Raw genomic sequence first — 16,760 nt, forward strand, 5'->3', positions numbered from 1 at the left:
CAGAGATTTTCCTGAGTTTGATAGATGCTGAACGAAGTGATGTGGTATTTTTCACATGTTGTCCAACAGGTTAATAGGTTTATTCTGCTTCGTTAGACTTGAGATTCCAAGAAGGGTCTGTGTGTCTAAAGAGGAATTAAGCCATAGTTCAGTTGAGCACATCGCAGAGATGAGATCAGCTCCTGACATATTTTTGTAGAGGATATCCACTTGACTGGCTCATTAGCCTTCAAGCTGTTCTCTACAACTCCTAACTTGGACACTCGCCCATCCTACCAATCTGTTCGGCTGCTGACTGCTGATGTATCTTTATTTACCTACAGTGGTTTGGCCGTTGGATGAATACAGGGCAACATCTGTTTCTAAAATGTACCCGATGTGTCCTGGTGGATTCGGGGATGACATCACATTTAGTAAACCAACATAAACCCTTTGTTGGGCTTCTGATCTGTTTGACAGAGCACATTTTGTGCTGCGTAACTTAACTGACTGATCTATTCCTAGCACTCCAAATGTAGTCCAGAAAAATCTGCTGGATGCACTTTCACCCCCTCTTCTCTTCATCAATCACCAATAAATCCAGGACGATGCTGCTAACACCAGTAACAATGATATTACTGGACCAAATCTAACTTTTGCACAAAGCATGGGTGGATTACTGAAGGAGCCTGCGTCTGAAGGGGCAGTTAATATTTCTTGTTGGAAAGTCAAATGAGATGTAGAATGACGAGAAAGAGGCTCAAAACGACAAGAGTTAGTTTCCAAATGACTGCAATGAGAAAGAAACTGTAAAGTGACACAAAATGACAACAAACAGACACAAAATGACAACAAATAACATCTCCAAGTTGTTTGTGTCTCTGAGTGTGAGAGTTCTATAGTTCACCTGTGCAACTGTGTTTCTGAAAGAAACAAAACATCTCTCAGAGTTTGTGTCTTGCTCCTTTGTAGGAGGCATGAGGGACCTGTTACATGTACAGTATAATAATCCGTCCATAGTCCAAAGGGTGAGTCCCGATCTGGCAAGATTTTGTAGAGATCTAATCTGTCTGATTTGTTTTACAAAGAATGAACTGAATTTTGTGTCTTTTGTTTTTATATTACTATCAGTATATTTCTAAAAGTCAATATATTACACATTATTAAAAAAAAATCACAAAATAACCCCCATGATGTCACAGTGATGTCATCAGGGTTATTTTAGTGGTTATTTAGTGGCCGTGGACACAACTTTGTGATAAAGGGATTTCATTATAAACAGGAAGTGTGGTGTTTCAAACAAGCCCCCAGGGATGGAGCTGGACTGTGAGCTGATTTTGACACACAGAGGCCCAAAAAACATGCTCCCATACAAGGGAACAGCTGTAAATCGGTGAATAGAGATTTCAAGCCTCACAAACCTCTCGAAATGTGTTATCAGAATTTGCTCAGTCGGAACATCTAAATGAATTGTATGATTAATTATTTCATCCCATCCTTGTGTGCTGGGGCCCGCTCTTCCAGCAGAAGTCGATTTGATGTGCATGCTCTTAGTCAGTGTCAGTGTCTGCAAAATAGCTGATCTAAGAGAGGTAAACGCACAAAAGTAGCAGATTTTCTGATAACGAGTGGATAAAATCTCTTAAACATCTGCTGACATTTTTCTTTTGAAGAGATCATAAGTTAATTCATGTTTTCTGTTGCTTAAAGCTTTGACCTTTAGAAACTCTGTCCAGCATGTAGCCTGTTGCCGGTGTAACCTTTATATCTTATCTGGACCACCAGGACAAAGTGGGTCACGTTGTGTAATACAGGCGAAGAAAGTGAAGTCTTTCATGTCAGCCCGGTCCCCATGTGGTCGCAGTTGGATGAAGGGGGAGGAGGGTTGTGTTTTTGAGGTGACACATGGTTTTTCTCAGCACAGACAGATCAACATCTCCCTGGCCTTCTCAAGTCTCCAGGCGAACAGCTGAGACTGGCCTCGTTTCTGGAGCTCCATCTTCGCCTGCCTCACGCTTCCCTGCTGCCTTCTCGATGTGATTTGTGTTTGATCTCAAATTTGCAGCACACCTCATTAGGGGAATGGACTTGTGACCTTGAAAGTACAGTGCTTCACCAGCATCCCAGGTGCGTTTTGAGGTGTATTAAGGAGCTGTGACTTTTAGTCAGGTGGTGGGGATGGGGGCTGAAAAGTTCTCTGTAACTAACATGATGTTCCTATATTTCTGCAGCTTTTTTCCTTTACTGAACAGCTGAAACTAGTGAACACCCAAAAATATCGGTTGAAAAAAAGATGGACATTATGGGCATTCTGTCCCCTGTCATCATACAGACTTCTGGTATGTTTGGAAAGGAAATGGTAAAAATACGAGCATACAGGACAATACATGCTGTGCTGTTAGCATATTTAGCAGTAAAATAAAATTCAATGTTCTTTATCAATTCTTTATCCATGTTTAGACAATTATTTAAGCACAGTTAAAAAAAAATAAATAAAAAAAACATTGATAGATGTATAATAGATACAATAAATTACTTACCTCAAACGAATTATAAAATGAAACCGGGGAAGTTTAGTTTTTCTGGAGGAAGACAGGAGGAAACATTTTCTTTACTATTGCTGTAGAAATTCAGAAACTTGTCTGAACTGATTTCAGTGAGCTTCAGAACCTAGAAATGCCAGTCTAAGCACAAAGTTCACCATATGCTAACACAGGAGGCAGACATCCATGCAGTTTCACTAGCGCATAAGCATGAACAAGCACATACATGAAAACATACACACAAACATGCACACAGCAAGAGGAGGGGGGGCAGATAAATCTGGTCGACTTTCCTAGAAGTGTCTGTGGCCTGAGACGTGCATCAGGGGCATCCGGTCTGAATTTCCTGCGGCGCTGAAGGTCCCAACAGACAGCCAGCTGCTCCATCACACTCCTCACCTTAGGCCACGCTCATTTAGCAACACTGAGATACTCCAAACGGCCACATGGGGAGCTAACAACCCTCTAATCAGTGTTTTCACCTTCACCGTCCCACTCTGACCAGACCACACAGTTTATTTGCAAGAGACAGCTCAGATATTAGTGGAGCCTTCCTTTAAATCTTCACTTCATTTAAACCTCACTGAGCTATCTGTGGCCAATCATTACAAACTCATGCTGTGCAGACTAACTTTGTTCAAACCCATTCATTCTTACTTGAAATGTTGGTGGAGAATCTGAAAATTGAGTTCATGTGCAGTTCTAAACCAAATGTCATGTGCTAATGTCAGTTAAACTGAAAAAGTAAAGTATTTTGTTCATTCTGGGGATAACCAGTCCACAGATCCACCCTTACACTCATCTGCAGCTGTATTATGTTGGAAATAAATAACAAAAATACAGTAAAGATAAATATCTGTTATGCTCAGTGACTCATAACACTTAAACAATCAATTAAGATCCAATCAGAGGAAATGGGAAGCATGTGGATGCTTGGGTGACACAGGCCAGGTGAGGAAGAGGAGTGGTAGTAGTAGACTGAGTTAGTAGTAGACTGAGTGAATGAAAGCAGGATTCATGACTTGTTATCAGACCGCACTTGGTTTGACAGATACTCACTATTAGAGGACTTGGATGACGATCAGTCTTTTAAATTCCTACTTTGATTGAGCTCTTGGTTTGTTCAACAAAAAATCACTTCAACAGTGGCTCAGGCTTTGCCCCCTCCCTCTTTGTATGCCTGCCCCGTGGCCCAGTCAGTAACCCTCTATAGGAACTCTGTCAGTGTGGAAGTGATGATTTTTCCAAACTTAAGGCCACATAAAGGTATCGTTTGACATTTTAGAAATATATTTATACACTAAGAGAAGAGATGAATGGATCACCACTCATCTGTTAAATGTGAAGCTAAAGTCCTCCGGTTAGCTTAGCTTAGCATGTCATTAAGGCTGGAAACAAGGGCTAGCCGGCACCTAGCCTGGATCATTTCAAAGGTAGCAAAATCCATGTTCCAGCACCTCCAAAGCTCATTAATCAACACCTTACACTTGGTTTGTTAAATTCTTACAAAAACCAAAGTGTAAAAATGACACGTTGTGGTGTTACTGGAGGTCTTGTGTTGGATGTTTTCTTTTTTGATGTTGTTTAGAGTACTGTATAGAGGTTATTACTGAATGTAAATACATTGAATGAAATAACATTGACCATAAACTGTATAAAATGGGGTTCTATGTCATGATAACTATTATGAAATGTTTAATTATACCTTTAAAGGGTTGACAAGTTCCTTAAACATCCTTTTACCAAGGCTACACCTAAATATGTCCATGAGAGATTGACCACAGGAGGATTCATTTTATTTGTATCTGTGCACATCATTCTTCCACAGTGTAGTATGTAACATATACCTGCTCTATAAAAAAAGCAGGATAACAAGAAGTAAGACAAGAATAACTTTTTCCTCATAATAGGAAGTGATCCGGCATTTACAGATGTGCCCCCGGAGAGTAGTTTGGAAAGGTCAAGCCACTGCAACACCAGTGGAGGCCTGCCTGCGTGAGTGTCACATTACACCAAATGAACAGCATAATGTGGTGCTCTCTGATTCAGCGCAGTGCTAAAAGGTTACAACAAATGAACAGTTTAACACCAAAGTCATTTATCTGTACGATCGCAAAGGTTGCTGCAGCTTCATGGGACCGTTGCATATTATTAGCATGTGCAGGGAATGTGTGGCATTGTGTACAATTACAAAAGAGCAATTAGCATTTATATAGGTTCCAAGTGTAGTGGAATATGATTAAGATAACTACAGGAGGGGTAAAGGCTGAGGTCTGATTACCACTGATGTATGACTTTATGAAAGCATTTCATTATGTCTCTCTTTGCTATTATGACACTTTCCCCCACAGAGCAATTAACATATGTTGGTGAACATGACATCTAATAGTTTAGAATGAAAATTAGATGAAGGAAAGAATTTGAACTTTCACAGCATTTCATTTCTTATTCATGAAAGAAACGTAGTTGCTGAGGTTGTGATTTACACTCTGGTCTACAAGAGTGCCACAATCAGTTTCCACCTGCACGTAGCCTCGATTCCATCTTCTCCGGCTTGACCAATACACTAATGGGGGGATAAATGCCAGTCCATTTCCCTTACCTGCGTTTCCTGGAAAGGTGCTGACAGTTATCATTCGTCTCCTGATGGGGGGTTGTCTGGGTCTCTCATGTGGCAGATAAGAGAGTAGACAAATGAACTGGAAGAGAGAAACGTGTAATGCCATTCGGCAGGCTGGCATATGAAGAAAGGTCCCAGGATGAGTGTCATCAAAACAAGTCGCCAAATTCTTATTTCGTCACCTCCCCCTTCCCAGACTAGACGCACACGCAGCCAGGGCCGTGGCTGTTTGATCTCTAAAAGGTCCACAGAGTGTGAAGAAATTAGCTGAGGCTCAAGGTGCAGAAATGATATTGACACTCTGTCATAGGTCATCTCTGCTACACATACCAGAGGCCTGCTAAGTCGATAGGTGTTCATTAAAAGGGGGAGAAATCAGAGTGAGGAGTACAAAGCAAATCTGAATTGAGCGAATCTCCTTGGTTTATCTGCGGGGCCGAGTCATGTTGAACTTCCCCCTAAGTCTCCTGTAACTTTCAAACTCAGGACAATTATTGAGGCACAAAATCGGACAAATTGCTTTGTTTTGTGTTCAGCGTCCAACCTCTGTGCATGAGAGACATGAGCTCACATGAAACTGGTACCACGGGCCCTTCCTGTTATCTTGCCTTGCTCTCCATTCTGTTGCATACACCTGAAATAATAATTTTTAGAAATGTGCCCTGATTGTTGAAACACTTTATGGGGCTGAGAATCAGCTCTGAATTCATTCGGAGGGCCAAAAGCTATCAAAAGCTCCGTCAAATTCTCAGTCTGATTCTCTGATCTGATATTTTCAGATCTACACTGAACAAAAATATAAACAAAACACTTTTGTTTTTGCTCCCATTTTTCATGAGCTGAACTCAAAGATCTAAAACATTTTCTATATACAAAAAAAACAACCATTTCTCTCAAATATTGTTCACAAATCTGTCTAAATCTGTGTTAGTGAGCACTTCTCCTTTGCCGAGATAATCCATCCCACCTCACAGGTGTGGCATATCAAGGTGCTGATTAGACAGCATGATTATTGCACAGGTGAGCCTGAGGCTGGCCACAAGAAAAGGCCACTCTGAAATGTTCAGTTTTATCACACAGCACAAGGCCACAGATATCACAAGTTTTGAGGGAGCGTGCACTTGGCATGCTGACTGCAGGAATGTCCACCAGAGCTGCTGCCTGTGAATTGAATGTTCATTTCTCCACCATAAACCGTCTCCAAAGGCGTTTCAGACAATTTGGCAGTACATCTAACCGGCCTCACAGATTTGTGAACAATATTTGAGAGAAATGGTTGTTTTTTTTTGTATATAGAAAATGTTTTAGATCTTTGAGTTCAGCTCATGAAAAATGGGAGCAAAAACAAAAGTGTTGCATTTATATTTTTGTTCAGTGTATATATATATATATATATTAAGAATATCAAATATCTTAGAGGAATAGTTTGACATTTTGGGAAGAATTCTATATATATTTCTTCATTTATTGATTATGTAGCCAATATCAAAGAAGACATTTTGGCAAATATGCTTATTATTAAGACTTAGATGAGAAGCTCAACGCCACTCTCACATCTGTTAATTGAATCTGGCCTACAGCCAGCAGCAGGCTAGCAGGTTAGATTGGACACAGGGAGAAACAGCGAGCCTGGCTCTGACGGTGTGACGGTAAACCAAATCTGCCTACCATTTGTTTAATCTGTACAAACCCGGAAAAAGAAATATTGGAGCACATGTCATTTTTCTGCCTGTATGAATCAAACAAACAACAATTAGCGAGCTTCCGTGGTGCTGGTAAATGGATTTTGTTACCTGTTCACAGACTCTTTCTGATCGGCTGGTAGAGGTAGCTTCATATTTACTGCACATATCAGAGTGGGATTCATCTTCTCATTTAAAACATATACATGTATTTCCCAAAATGTCAGTTTTAACGATTTCTTGTAATGAAATTATGCTGTAAAATACCCACGTTTGTATTTTTTTATTTCAGCCAGGAGAGCCTTCCTTCACTGGAGGATTGAAAAGGTACTTCATGAAATCATCTTTGGCAGTTAGACCCCATCAAAATGACATAAATATAGGTGGTAAAGATGTGGAATATTATAGGAATATTCCCCCAATGGAGCGTACATACTGGAGGTGAAGACTAATGCTGAGAGCTGGATGGGGAGCACGGTGAAAGGACCCATGGTGCACTGGGGGTGGAGGAGGGTGCCGTGAATTGGCCTGAAATGACAAGTGACAGCGCACAGCGAGAAAGCTACGAGATGATTGGCTCACGAGGGTTTGAGCAAGTTTTTGATTGGTTTAAACTGAAGAGTGTGAACGCCCACAAGCAGCTGATGTGACAGAAGCAGGAAGACAGTGACAGAGAGAGAGAGAGGGAACATAACTAGATCATGACTAGACAGTCCTCCTGGTTATATTTTTGCAAACTCCCAGGATGTTGCCAAATTCCTTAAATGATCCTAAAAATATACAGAGGACACACACACACACACACACACACACACACACGGTTAGATGATGACAGAGAGGATATAATCTGGTGACTCTGCTCAGTTTTTCAAGCTACACGATCTATTAGGTCATGATAAAACAAACATTCCTCATGTTACAATTCACATGTTGACCATTTCCCATCTTTTGTGCCTTTTTAATCACACACCATTAATCTTACTGTAACTACTTTTATGTATTGCTACAGCCTGTCAGATACGCTCTTTGAAATAAAAGGACAGAAAGGAGATACAATAAATCTTCCACAGTGAGGTTCGGATACCTTCTGGTGTTCTCGGTTTGAAATATAGTGCTACTGAAGTTTTTGGAGCTGTGTGAGATTTAATAGAAAGGAAGATATAGTTTGGACTCGAGGATACAAATGATATTATGTTTGATTCCTGGATATTTCCTGCATATCCCAGTGTATGAAATGTAAGTACTTGTACTCTCCCCTTTGTTTCCAACTTGAACCCTGATGGATATGCGTCTCTATTTGAGTATATGCTCAAGATGAGCACAAGCTGTATGCAGTAATCTAATAAAACAACATTAGCATTTCAAAAGAAACATTTAACTCTCAGCAGATGATAATCAGATTAGTTCTTCGTCATTTGAAATCAGTGAGACCTAATCTAAAAATCAATGCCCATAGGTGACCGGTTTCTATGGGTTCCTTTCTGTGGTTTGCTCTGCTTTTCATAATTGGCCTGTAATTGATTTTTATTGTTGCATCAAACATATGTCCAGGTAAACACGTATTTAGCAAGGTTAGACTCCCGAACAATCACACCCAAACACTCCCTGTTTCAAATGGTGTCACTTTGTGCACTGAACGGCATTTGTGTCTGAAGAAAACAGTAACCCAATACAGATTGCTTTGGGGATCTGTGTGTAATCAGCGAGTGCACATGTGTCTTGTGGGTAATGCAATTCCCCGGTGAGCCCTGCAGATGGTCTGCTGCTTGTAGTTTACAGAGCCACCCATTCAGCCTCAAGAGTAATCAACGTAAGACCTTTCACTAAATCATTACTCAAAACTCGTGTTCTAGGAAAAGCACAGACCTGCGAGGAGAGCGGCAGAGGTCATCTTGGCAAATCCACGGTGGCTGGTGGGAACTATCGATTTACCTGATTTTGATTTCATGAAGAATGAATACTGTGACCTCCGTTTGACAGCTGTATGCCAAAGATAGTAACATTGTATCTGTCACATAGGATTAATCTTCCTCTGGAGGGAAAAAGGTGGACTCACCCACTGGATCTGCACCTTTTGAAATCATAATCAGAGCTGGACCTGGTCTGTTCAATATCTGACCATTAACTGTATAAGCACCTTTTATTGCTTTTTAATTCTGTTTTTTGATGTTAGGTTTATATGCATACATGCATGTATTTATACACTGTCGCCCATAAAGTTGGAATCAAATGTTTTTCCCCTCTTCTCATGAAATGATTGTGACAATGTGATTTATTCTTGATAAATAAAGTTTATATCTTCTCAACTTTATTGATCAAACTCTTCCAAACATATCACAGTGAAACTTAAACCACAATTAAAGCTGCAAGCAGCGTTGGAGGGCCCTCGCACCTCTGTGCATGTCGTGGCGTGCGGCGGCTTCGTCCTGTTGCTGGACTCCGACCCTTCCACGCGGCTCAGAATGTTCATGTATTTTGGACAGGGCGTGAAGGAGTTACATGTCACTTTCTGTGTCCCCTATGTGGCGCTAGAGAACAGCAACTAATGACGTCCTATCAACACTTCATATACTGGAATAGTATATGAAGTGTTGACTACACTGTGAAAATGTCGTGCAAATCAAATGATCATTGCCATAGACGTGTTACTTCCTGTTGCCACCAGGTGGCGCAATGACTGTGGTCACTAATTGGCATCTAGATGTCTTCAGGCCGGGACTGTTATTAAACGTGACAAGTTTGAAACAGATTGTATAATGTACACTGAAGTTATAGCAATTTCCTGTTTCATGGCGAACAGCGTTGCCATGGTGACAGCGTCTGACAAAACGTCAAGAGCGGCATAACTTTACATCATCTACGTCTTGGGAATGTTTGGATCAAATTTGAGATGGCTGTGATTAATCTGCTGAGAGAGAGAGAGACGTCCGAGAATAAAACATGCACTTTATTCTGCAGTTTATTTGCAGAAAATGACAAATGGTCAAAATAACAAAAAAGATGCAGTGTTCTCAGACCTCAAATAATGGAAAGATCATAGTTCATAGTTCATATTCACTTTTAAACAACACAATACTAATGTTTTAACTTAGGAAGAGTTCAGAAATCAATATTTGGTGGAATAACCCTGATTTTCAGTCACAGCTTTCATGCGTCTTGGCATGCTCTCCACCAGTCTTTCACATTGCTGTCGGGTGAAGAAGCTCAGCTTTGTTTGATGGCTTGTGACCATCCATCTTCCTCTTGATCACATTCCAGAGGTTTTCAATGGGGTTCAGGTCTGGAGGTTGGGCTGGCCATGACAGGGTCTTGATCTGGTGGTCCTTCATCCACACCTTGATTGACCTAGCTGTGTGGCATGGAACATTGTCCTGCTGGAAAAACCAATCCTCAGAGTTGGGGAACATTGTCAGAGCAGAAGGAAGCAAGTTTCCTTCCAGGATAACCTTGTACGTGGTTTGATTCATGCGTCCTTCACAAAGACGAATCTGCCTGATTCCAGCCTTGCTGAAACACCTCCAGATCATCACCGATCCTCCACCAAATTTCACAGTGGGTGCGAGACACTGTGGCTTGTAGGCCTCTCCAGGTCTCCGTCTAACCGTTAGACGACCAGGTGTTGGGCAAAGCTGAAAATTGGACTCATCAGAGAAGATGACCTCACTCCAGTCCTCTATGGTCTGATCCTTATGGTCTTTTGCAAACCTCAGCCTGGCTCTTCTTTGCTTTTCATTGATGAGGGACTTGAGCCCTGCCCCCAGGAGCCTGTTTCGAACCGTTCTCGCCGTGCACTTCACCCCAGCTGCCATTTGCCATTCTTTTTGTAGGTCACTTGATGTCATCCTATGGTTGCTGAGTGACATTCCAATGAGTTGACGGTCATCTCGGTCAGTGGAGAGTCGTTTTTGCCCTCTGTAGTTTTGTTGTCCCCAATGTCTGCTGCTTGACCTTGTTCTTATGAACCGCTGTCTTAGACATTTTAAGGATGGAAGCAGCCTGACGCTCACTGTATCGCTCTGCCAGTAAAGCCAGAGTTGAACCCTTCTTTTCCTCACTCAAAACTTTTCTTTTCAACTCTTTTGGCATGGTCAATGGTTATTTTTGTGATTCCAATTACTTTTGAGGTACTACTAGCACTGATTTTGCCATCCAGCTGTTCCTATTGAAGAGGATAGTGATGACCACAGCAGTGGTTTTTTCCTCATTAAATAAGATTTGGTTCAGGTGATCACCTAATCAGTACCTCATTAAGTAGAGTGAGGTGTGGAACGGCTGTCATACATGTAGAGATGCTGATTTCAGAAAAATTTGCAGTGGTCTCTTAATTATTTTTTTTTTTTCGAGAGAGACCTTTCATTGTTGTTTTGTTTATTTAGGTTAGTCTTTCCTTTATCCTTTGTACAACTGGAGTGAAAACAACATAAACATCTTAACATGTATTAATAGTGCCATCTAGCATTAGAGTCCAGGAGTCCAGCGATGAGGTGACTGATACTCTTAGGGTACTTTTGCTGTTTCTCAGAACTTGAAACCATGTTTTGTTGGTCAGACTAACGTCACTTCTGGTTCTGGTGTTTTTTTCACTTTCACAGTGAGCAGAAATAATAGGTTACAAGTGAAAGTGAAAGTCCTGCATTCAAAATTTTGCTTAAGTAGAAGCACAACACCATAATCACCATAATATAATTAATACAGTATAAATATATAAAAAAACATCATTACTAATCTGAATCTGCAAAGTAACCAGTGCATATAGTTAAAGAAATGTAGTCAAGTAATAAGTACAATATTTTCCTTTGAATTCCTTTAAATTGTAGTGAAGTAGAAATATAAAGTGGTGTGAAAAGAACATACTCCAGTGAAGTACAAGTACTTTAAAACTGTTCTTCCATTCATTATTCGTGTGCTGCTTTCCACCACTGTAGTTTTGTGTCAAGCACTCTCATTGTTTTGTAAGGCAATAAAGTGGATTTTATCGTGCAAATCTGGCCTGAAGATGCATCATAAAAATTGCAATTTTCAGCGCTGTCTTTGATGATGGTTTCATTTGTAAAGCTGTGCACAAACGTCATTGTTTAGTTTGTACTTCTCTCCGCTCCACTCTTAAAAGCAGTGTGTTGGCATGGCTATGCTTCACTGTTGATGTAAAATGACATTAGATTCAGGTAGATTCAGCGTCTGAAGATGGAATTAGTAGAGTGTAACAAGTCAACAATTCTGTCTGATATCTCATATTTTTATCTACACACACACACACACACACACACACACACACACACACACACACGCTTTTTTGTTTTGATCTTTGTGAGGACACTGGCAGACGCAATGCATTCCCTAGCCCCTTATCCTAACCTTAATCATCACAGCTAAATGCCTTAACCTAAATGTTGTTCTCATAACTACACAAAGACACACACACACACACACACACACACACACACACACATACAGTCTTCCTGACCCTGTCAAAAGACACAATTTATAAAGCAAAGACCAAGAAAACACAGAGCATAACACACATATACATTTACATATATACAAAAATAAGACATGATGATTTGCCAAACGTGTTTGTAGAATACTACCAGGTAACCACCTGAGCCAGGACATCTATTGTTAGGCATAAAGAAGAGATCCTTCTTGAGTTCTTCTGGAGTTATGTGTTGGTCTAATGTGTTGACTTGTTCCATAGACAGTTTTGGGAGATCTATGCTGTCAAGAAATAAATTGATAGTTAGGTTCTGTTCTTCACTAAATGAGTTTCTTATGAAAATGATGTGAAGGAAAGAAATGTGAAGGAAAATGCCTTTTTTGTCCTTTGGGTTAAAAACGTCCATGTTACTCTTTGATTGCTGTTATCAACATTTTTTCATTGTTTCTCATATGATGTGATAGGTGAAGAATTTATCTGTTTTGTCCTCATCTTCAAAAAGGTTTAGTCTTGTTCTTTGCATTAGGAATTGTGTCTTTCACGTACGTCATTTTCTGTATTTCGCTTTGGATTTGCTCCCTGTGGAGTTGGTCAGGAATCCTTCCTTGATCAATTCACTCTGTGGAAAGGAAGTTGTTGAAATCTTTGTCAATTAGGAGTTCTACTCGGAGGGATTGAATCTTTTTCATACACCGGGTGAAAACTAGCTGGCCGATATTATAACTGGATCAGTTTCAGGGTTTTTATTTGAGATGTAAAATAGTTACTAACTAGGAAGTGATCTACTCTGGGATAACTATTGTGGGATGGTGAGTAATGGCAGTATTTTTTATTTGTTTGGTTCTTTGATCACCAGCGATCACAAAGACCTACAACCCTCATATAGGGTTTTATTGAATCAGATGAGTGAAAGGTTCTATGGTGTGAGCATACTGTGTGGGCCCATAAATGTTGGCTATTGTTTTTATTTACATACATAATAAGCCTGGAGATGATAACAAAGCAACCATCTGGGTCCACAGTTTTGTTTTCTATTTCGGTATGGAATGATTACCATCCTGTCATTCACTGTGGATTTTGGCAAACTTTACTTAAACAAGAGTAAATGGTGCATTTGTTGGGCACTATTTTCAGCCATGGATTCATACACATTTAGTGCTCCAGTGAGTATTTGGGGCAGAAGACCAGTGTAGGACCAGTGGGATTGACTCACAATAAACTACAATGTGTGTGTTCATGGGAATGAAAGAATGTGTGAAACAGTGAAACAGTGTGGCACAGTGATGTGTTTTTAATAGTTTTTGGACAACAATGGAGCTCTGTAGCACAGAGGAGTGATGTCTGAGGCTTTGGATACACAAATACTTGTTAGTTGGATCAGTTCAGTGTTGTTTTTGGTCTTGTCATGGACTTGTTGCCAATAAAACACATGAAGACTATCACCAGCCTTATCCTGTAACGTGTAATATCTAATGTGGAAATTGATTATTAGGGGTTAAAGGGATAGTTTGTATTTTTTGAAGTGGGGTGATGTATTTATCCACAGTTAGTGTATTACCTACATTCAGTACACTTTGGAGAGCAGTTTGGAGAGGCAGACAGGATCACTGGCATGGAAGCAAAGTTATGTGCCAATGTGGACGGAAGCTGCAGCAAAACACATTTTGCCACCTAGAAAAAGGCCCACCTAAAAACTCTCAATTTAAGTCTATGCTATATTTAATAACCTTTACCTCAACATCAGACATGCTGTTCCGATGGGAACTGAAGCCATTACATCACTAACACCAGACCCCACTGATAAAAACATTAATTCTACAGAGCAGAACGAAAGGGTTTTTGGTCCACTGCTGCCTCAATTGGATAGTTTGTGTGTTGTGCAACTAGATTAGCACTCCTGTGTTCTAGGAGGTTAAATTACTGTCTTTCCCAATAAGGTCTGGTGGATGAGAGCCGCTATTTTCTTGACTGCATAGATGGAAGATAAAGGGTGCGGCGATTACGTGGTGAGAACGTCCACAACGACTGCATCCAGGAAACCACTCAAGGAAGTGGCGGCTCAGTGATGGTATGGGCCAGTGTTCATTATGGAGGAAAAACGCCATTGGTGGTGCTGGATGGAAACGTCAGCGCTCTTGTGCACCGGGACATCCCGGAGAACCATTGCCTCCCACACGCAAGAACAACTTTAGGCTGCAAGACGACAACGCAAGAGCACATAGAGCAGCTGCAGTGAGAGAATTTCTTGATGCAGAGGGGGTGCAGCAGATGTCATGGCCTGCTTGCTCCCCTGATGTGAACCCTATCGAGCACGCCTGGGATGCCTTAGGCCGAGCCCTTAATGAGAGGGACAATACAGAGTCTACAGGAATTAGCCCGGGATCTGACCGAAGAGTGGGACGCCTTCTTAACGCATTGATCCGTGTCAGGGGCGGCCATACTCAATATTAGTGACTGAGTCACATTTGAAAAAGTAATATTGGACATTCTTATGCATGAAATCCTCTCGAATATGTGTTTCCTGTTAAATTGACCAAGGTTGAAAAATTTAAACAAAGCCCTTAATCCTATTGTTCAATACCCCCAATTTAGTTAAAGCCTGAATCCACAGTTTGCAAAGGTTAATTGTGGTTTAATTTTCACTGTGATCTGTTTGGAAGAGATTGATCAATAAAGTTTTGAGATAGATGTACACTTTATCTATCAAGAATAAATCACATTGTCACAATCATTTCATGAGAAGAGGTGAAAAATATTTTTTTCCAACTTCATGGGCAACAGTGTAGTTGCTTCTTCTATAGGGTTCTTGGTTATGGCGAGATGAAACACTGCTTCTCCCAGTGGCTGTGATTACTGGTGTGAACTCCCACACTGTTGCTCTTGGCTGTATCCAATGTTAAAATGCTGGATGTGAAACCTTGACTATTGACGTTTGAGACACACTCCTTGCTCCTGTGACACATACGTTCTAACAGTTGTGTAAGATGTGTAGATGTTCAGGGTATGTATTCTCAAATGTCTGATGTGGATGGTATTGGAATTTGTTCAGAGATGAGGCTGAAATGTTTGCTTTGAAATCACAGTACACAAAATCCCTTTTTATTTTTTTATTCGATTCCTGATAACCCGACAGGTCTGTGTGTGAACTGTGAGCACACCATCTGCGCTCCTTGAAAACACAACTCTTAAAAGCAAGGTGTATGTTTTTATATGAATGTCCGTGTGTCCGTGTACGGTCTAATGTTTAAATTCAAATCCCAGGATGAGACAGTATCATCAGTGTGTCCAACAGTGGGTTTAGTAAGCATCAGAAATACTATTCACTGCCAAGCCTCCAAACTATTCTGTATATTTCACTACATCATCGAGCAAAGGACAGGAGTGTAGCACACATGTCCAGCGTCACCTAAATGTGTCACAGGATGTTATTGCAACAGCAGTCACACACATCAGCACAAAAGCTTGAGAGCTGGAGGGTGTTTCTGCACACTGCAGGTGATCTGGAGCACTGGATGTGAAATAAACAAGGTCAGTTTTGCTTCCTGTCCACCAGGGAAACGGATGAATCTCATAAACCAACCCACAGAAGGGAAATATTGCCCCATGTATTGACTAGGTATGAAAGATATGCTACACGGTGAATCACATTACCATGAACAAGGCTCTTTAATATGACCTGTAAACCAACAAAACTTAGTTTTAGTCGGTCATTTTGCTACTTTACTGGACCCGTTAACAATCTCAGCTTATGTTAGAGCACACAAACACACTGTTTAATCTAATCAGAACACAATTGCTCTGGTATTTTTAAGAGGCTGAACAGAAAACACCAGCCTCCAAATTCATCATATATGGAGAATGAAGAACACTAAACAGCAACTAAAAAAAACTATTCTTAAAATCAAGCAAGATTATAATTTCCCATTGAGATGGATGAAAATCAGTGGGTGTACATTAAGGGAAATATTTATATATATATTTTTTTACAATTTAATTCCGCTTTTATCTGCAGAATAAATGATCCTCCACCACCATCCAATCTGGAAAAAAGACTGTAAGGGTTTCTCCCTTTATCACTTCCACACTGTAATAGAGTGCTGAAGGTTTAACATGTCCATCTTAGGGCTGTCCTTCAGTTGCCAGCGCTTCTCAAAATTTCCCTCATGGGCTTCAATGCTAAGCCTTCGGTGGAACAGCCGGGCCCGGCCAATTCCACAGGTCACTGCCCCGGTGGAAGCCTGGTAAACATGTAATAGAGGAGTGGGTTGTTGACAGCAGAGCAAGGTTGAAAACATTGGTACCACAAAACTGCACGTGCTGCAGTGATGTAACACTGTGACCTCTGGTGATTACCTCAGTATTGTGAGCATTCAGATTTGTCCTGGGCTCAAATCATTGCACAGACTCACAGTCTGACTCGAACCATTGGCAAAACCAAGTGTAATAGAATTCAATGCTGCTGCAGAGTGAATTATGTGATGTTTAAAGGAAATCTTGTCAAG

This window comes from Pempheris klunzingeri, chromosome 12, assembly GCF_042242105.1.
Source record: "Pempheris klunzingeri isolate RE-2024b chromosome 12, fPemKlu1.hap1, whole genome shotgun sequence".
NCBI lineage: Eukaryota > Metazoa > Chordata > Actinopteri > Acropomatiformes > Pempheridae > Pempheris > Pempheris klunzingeri.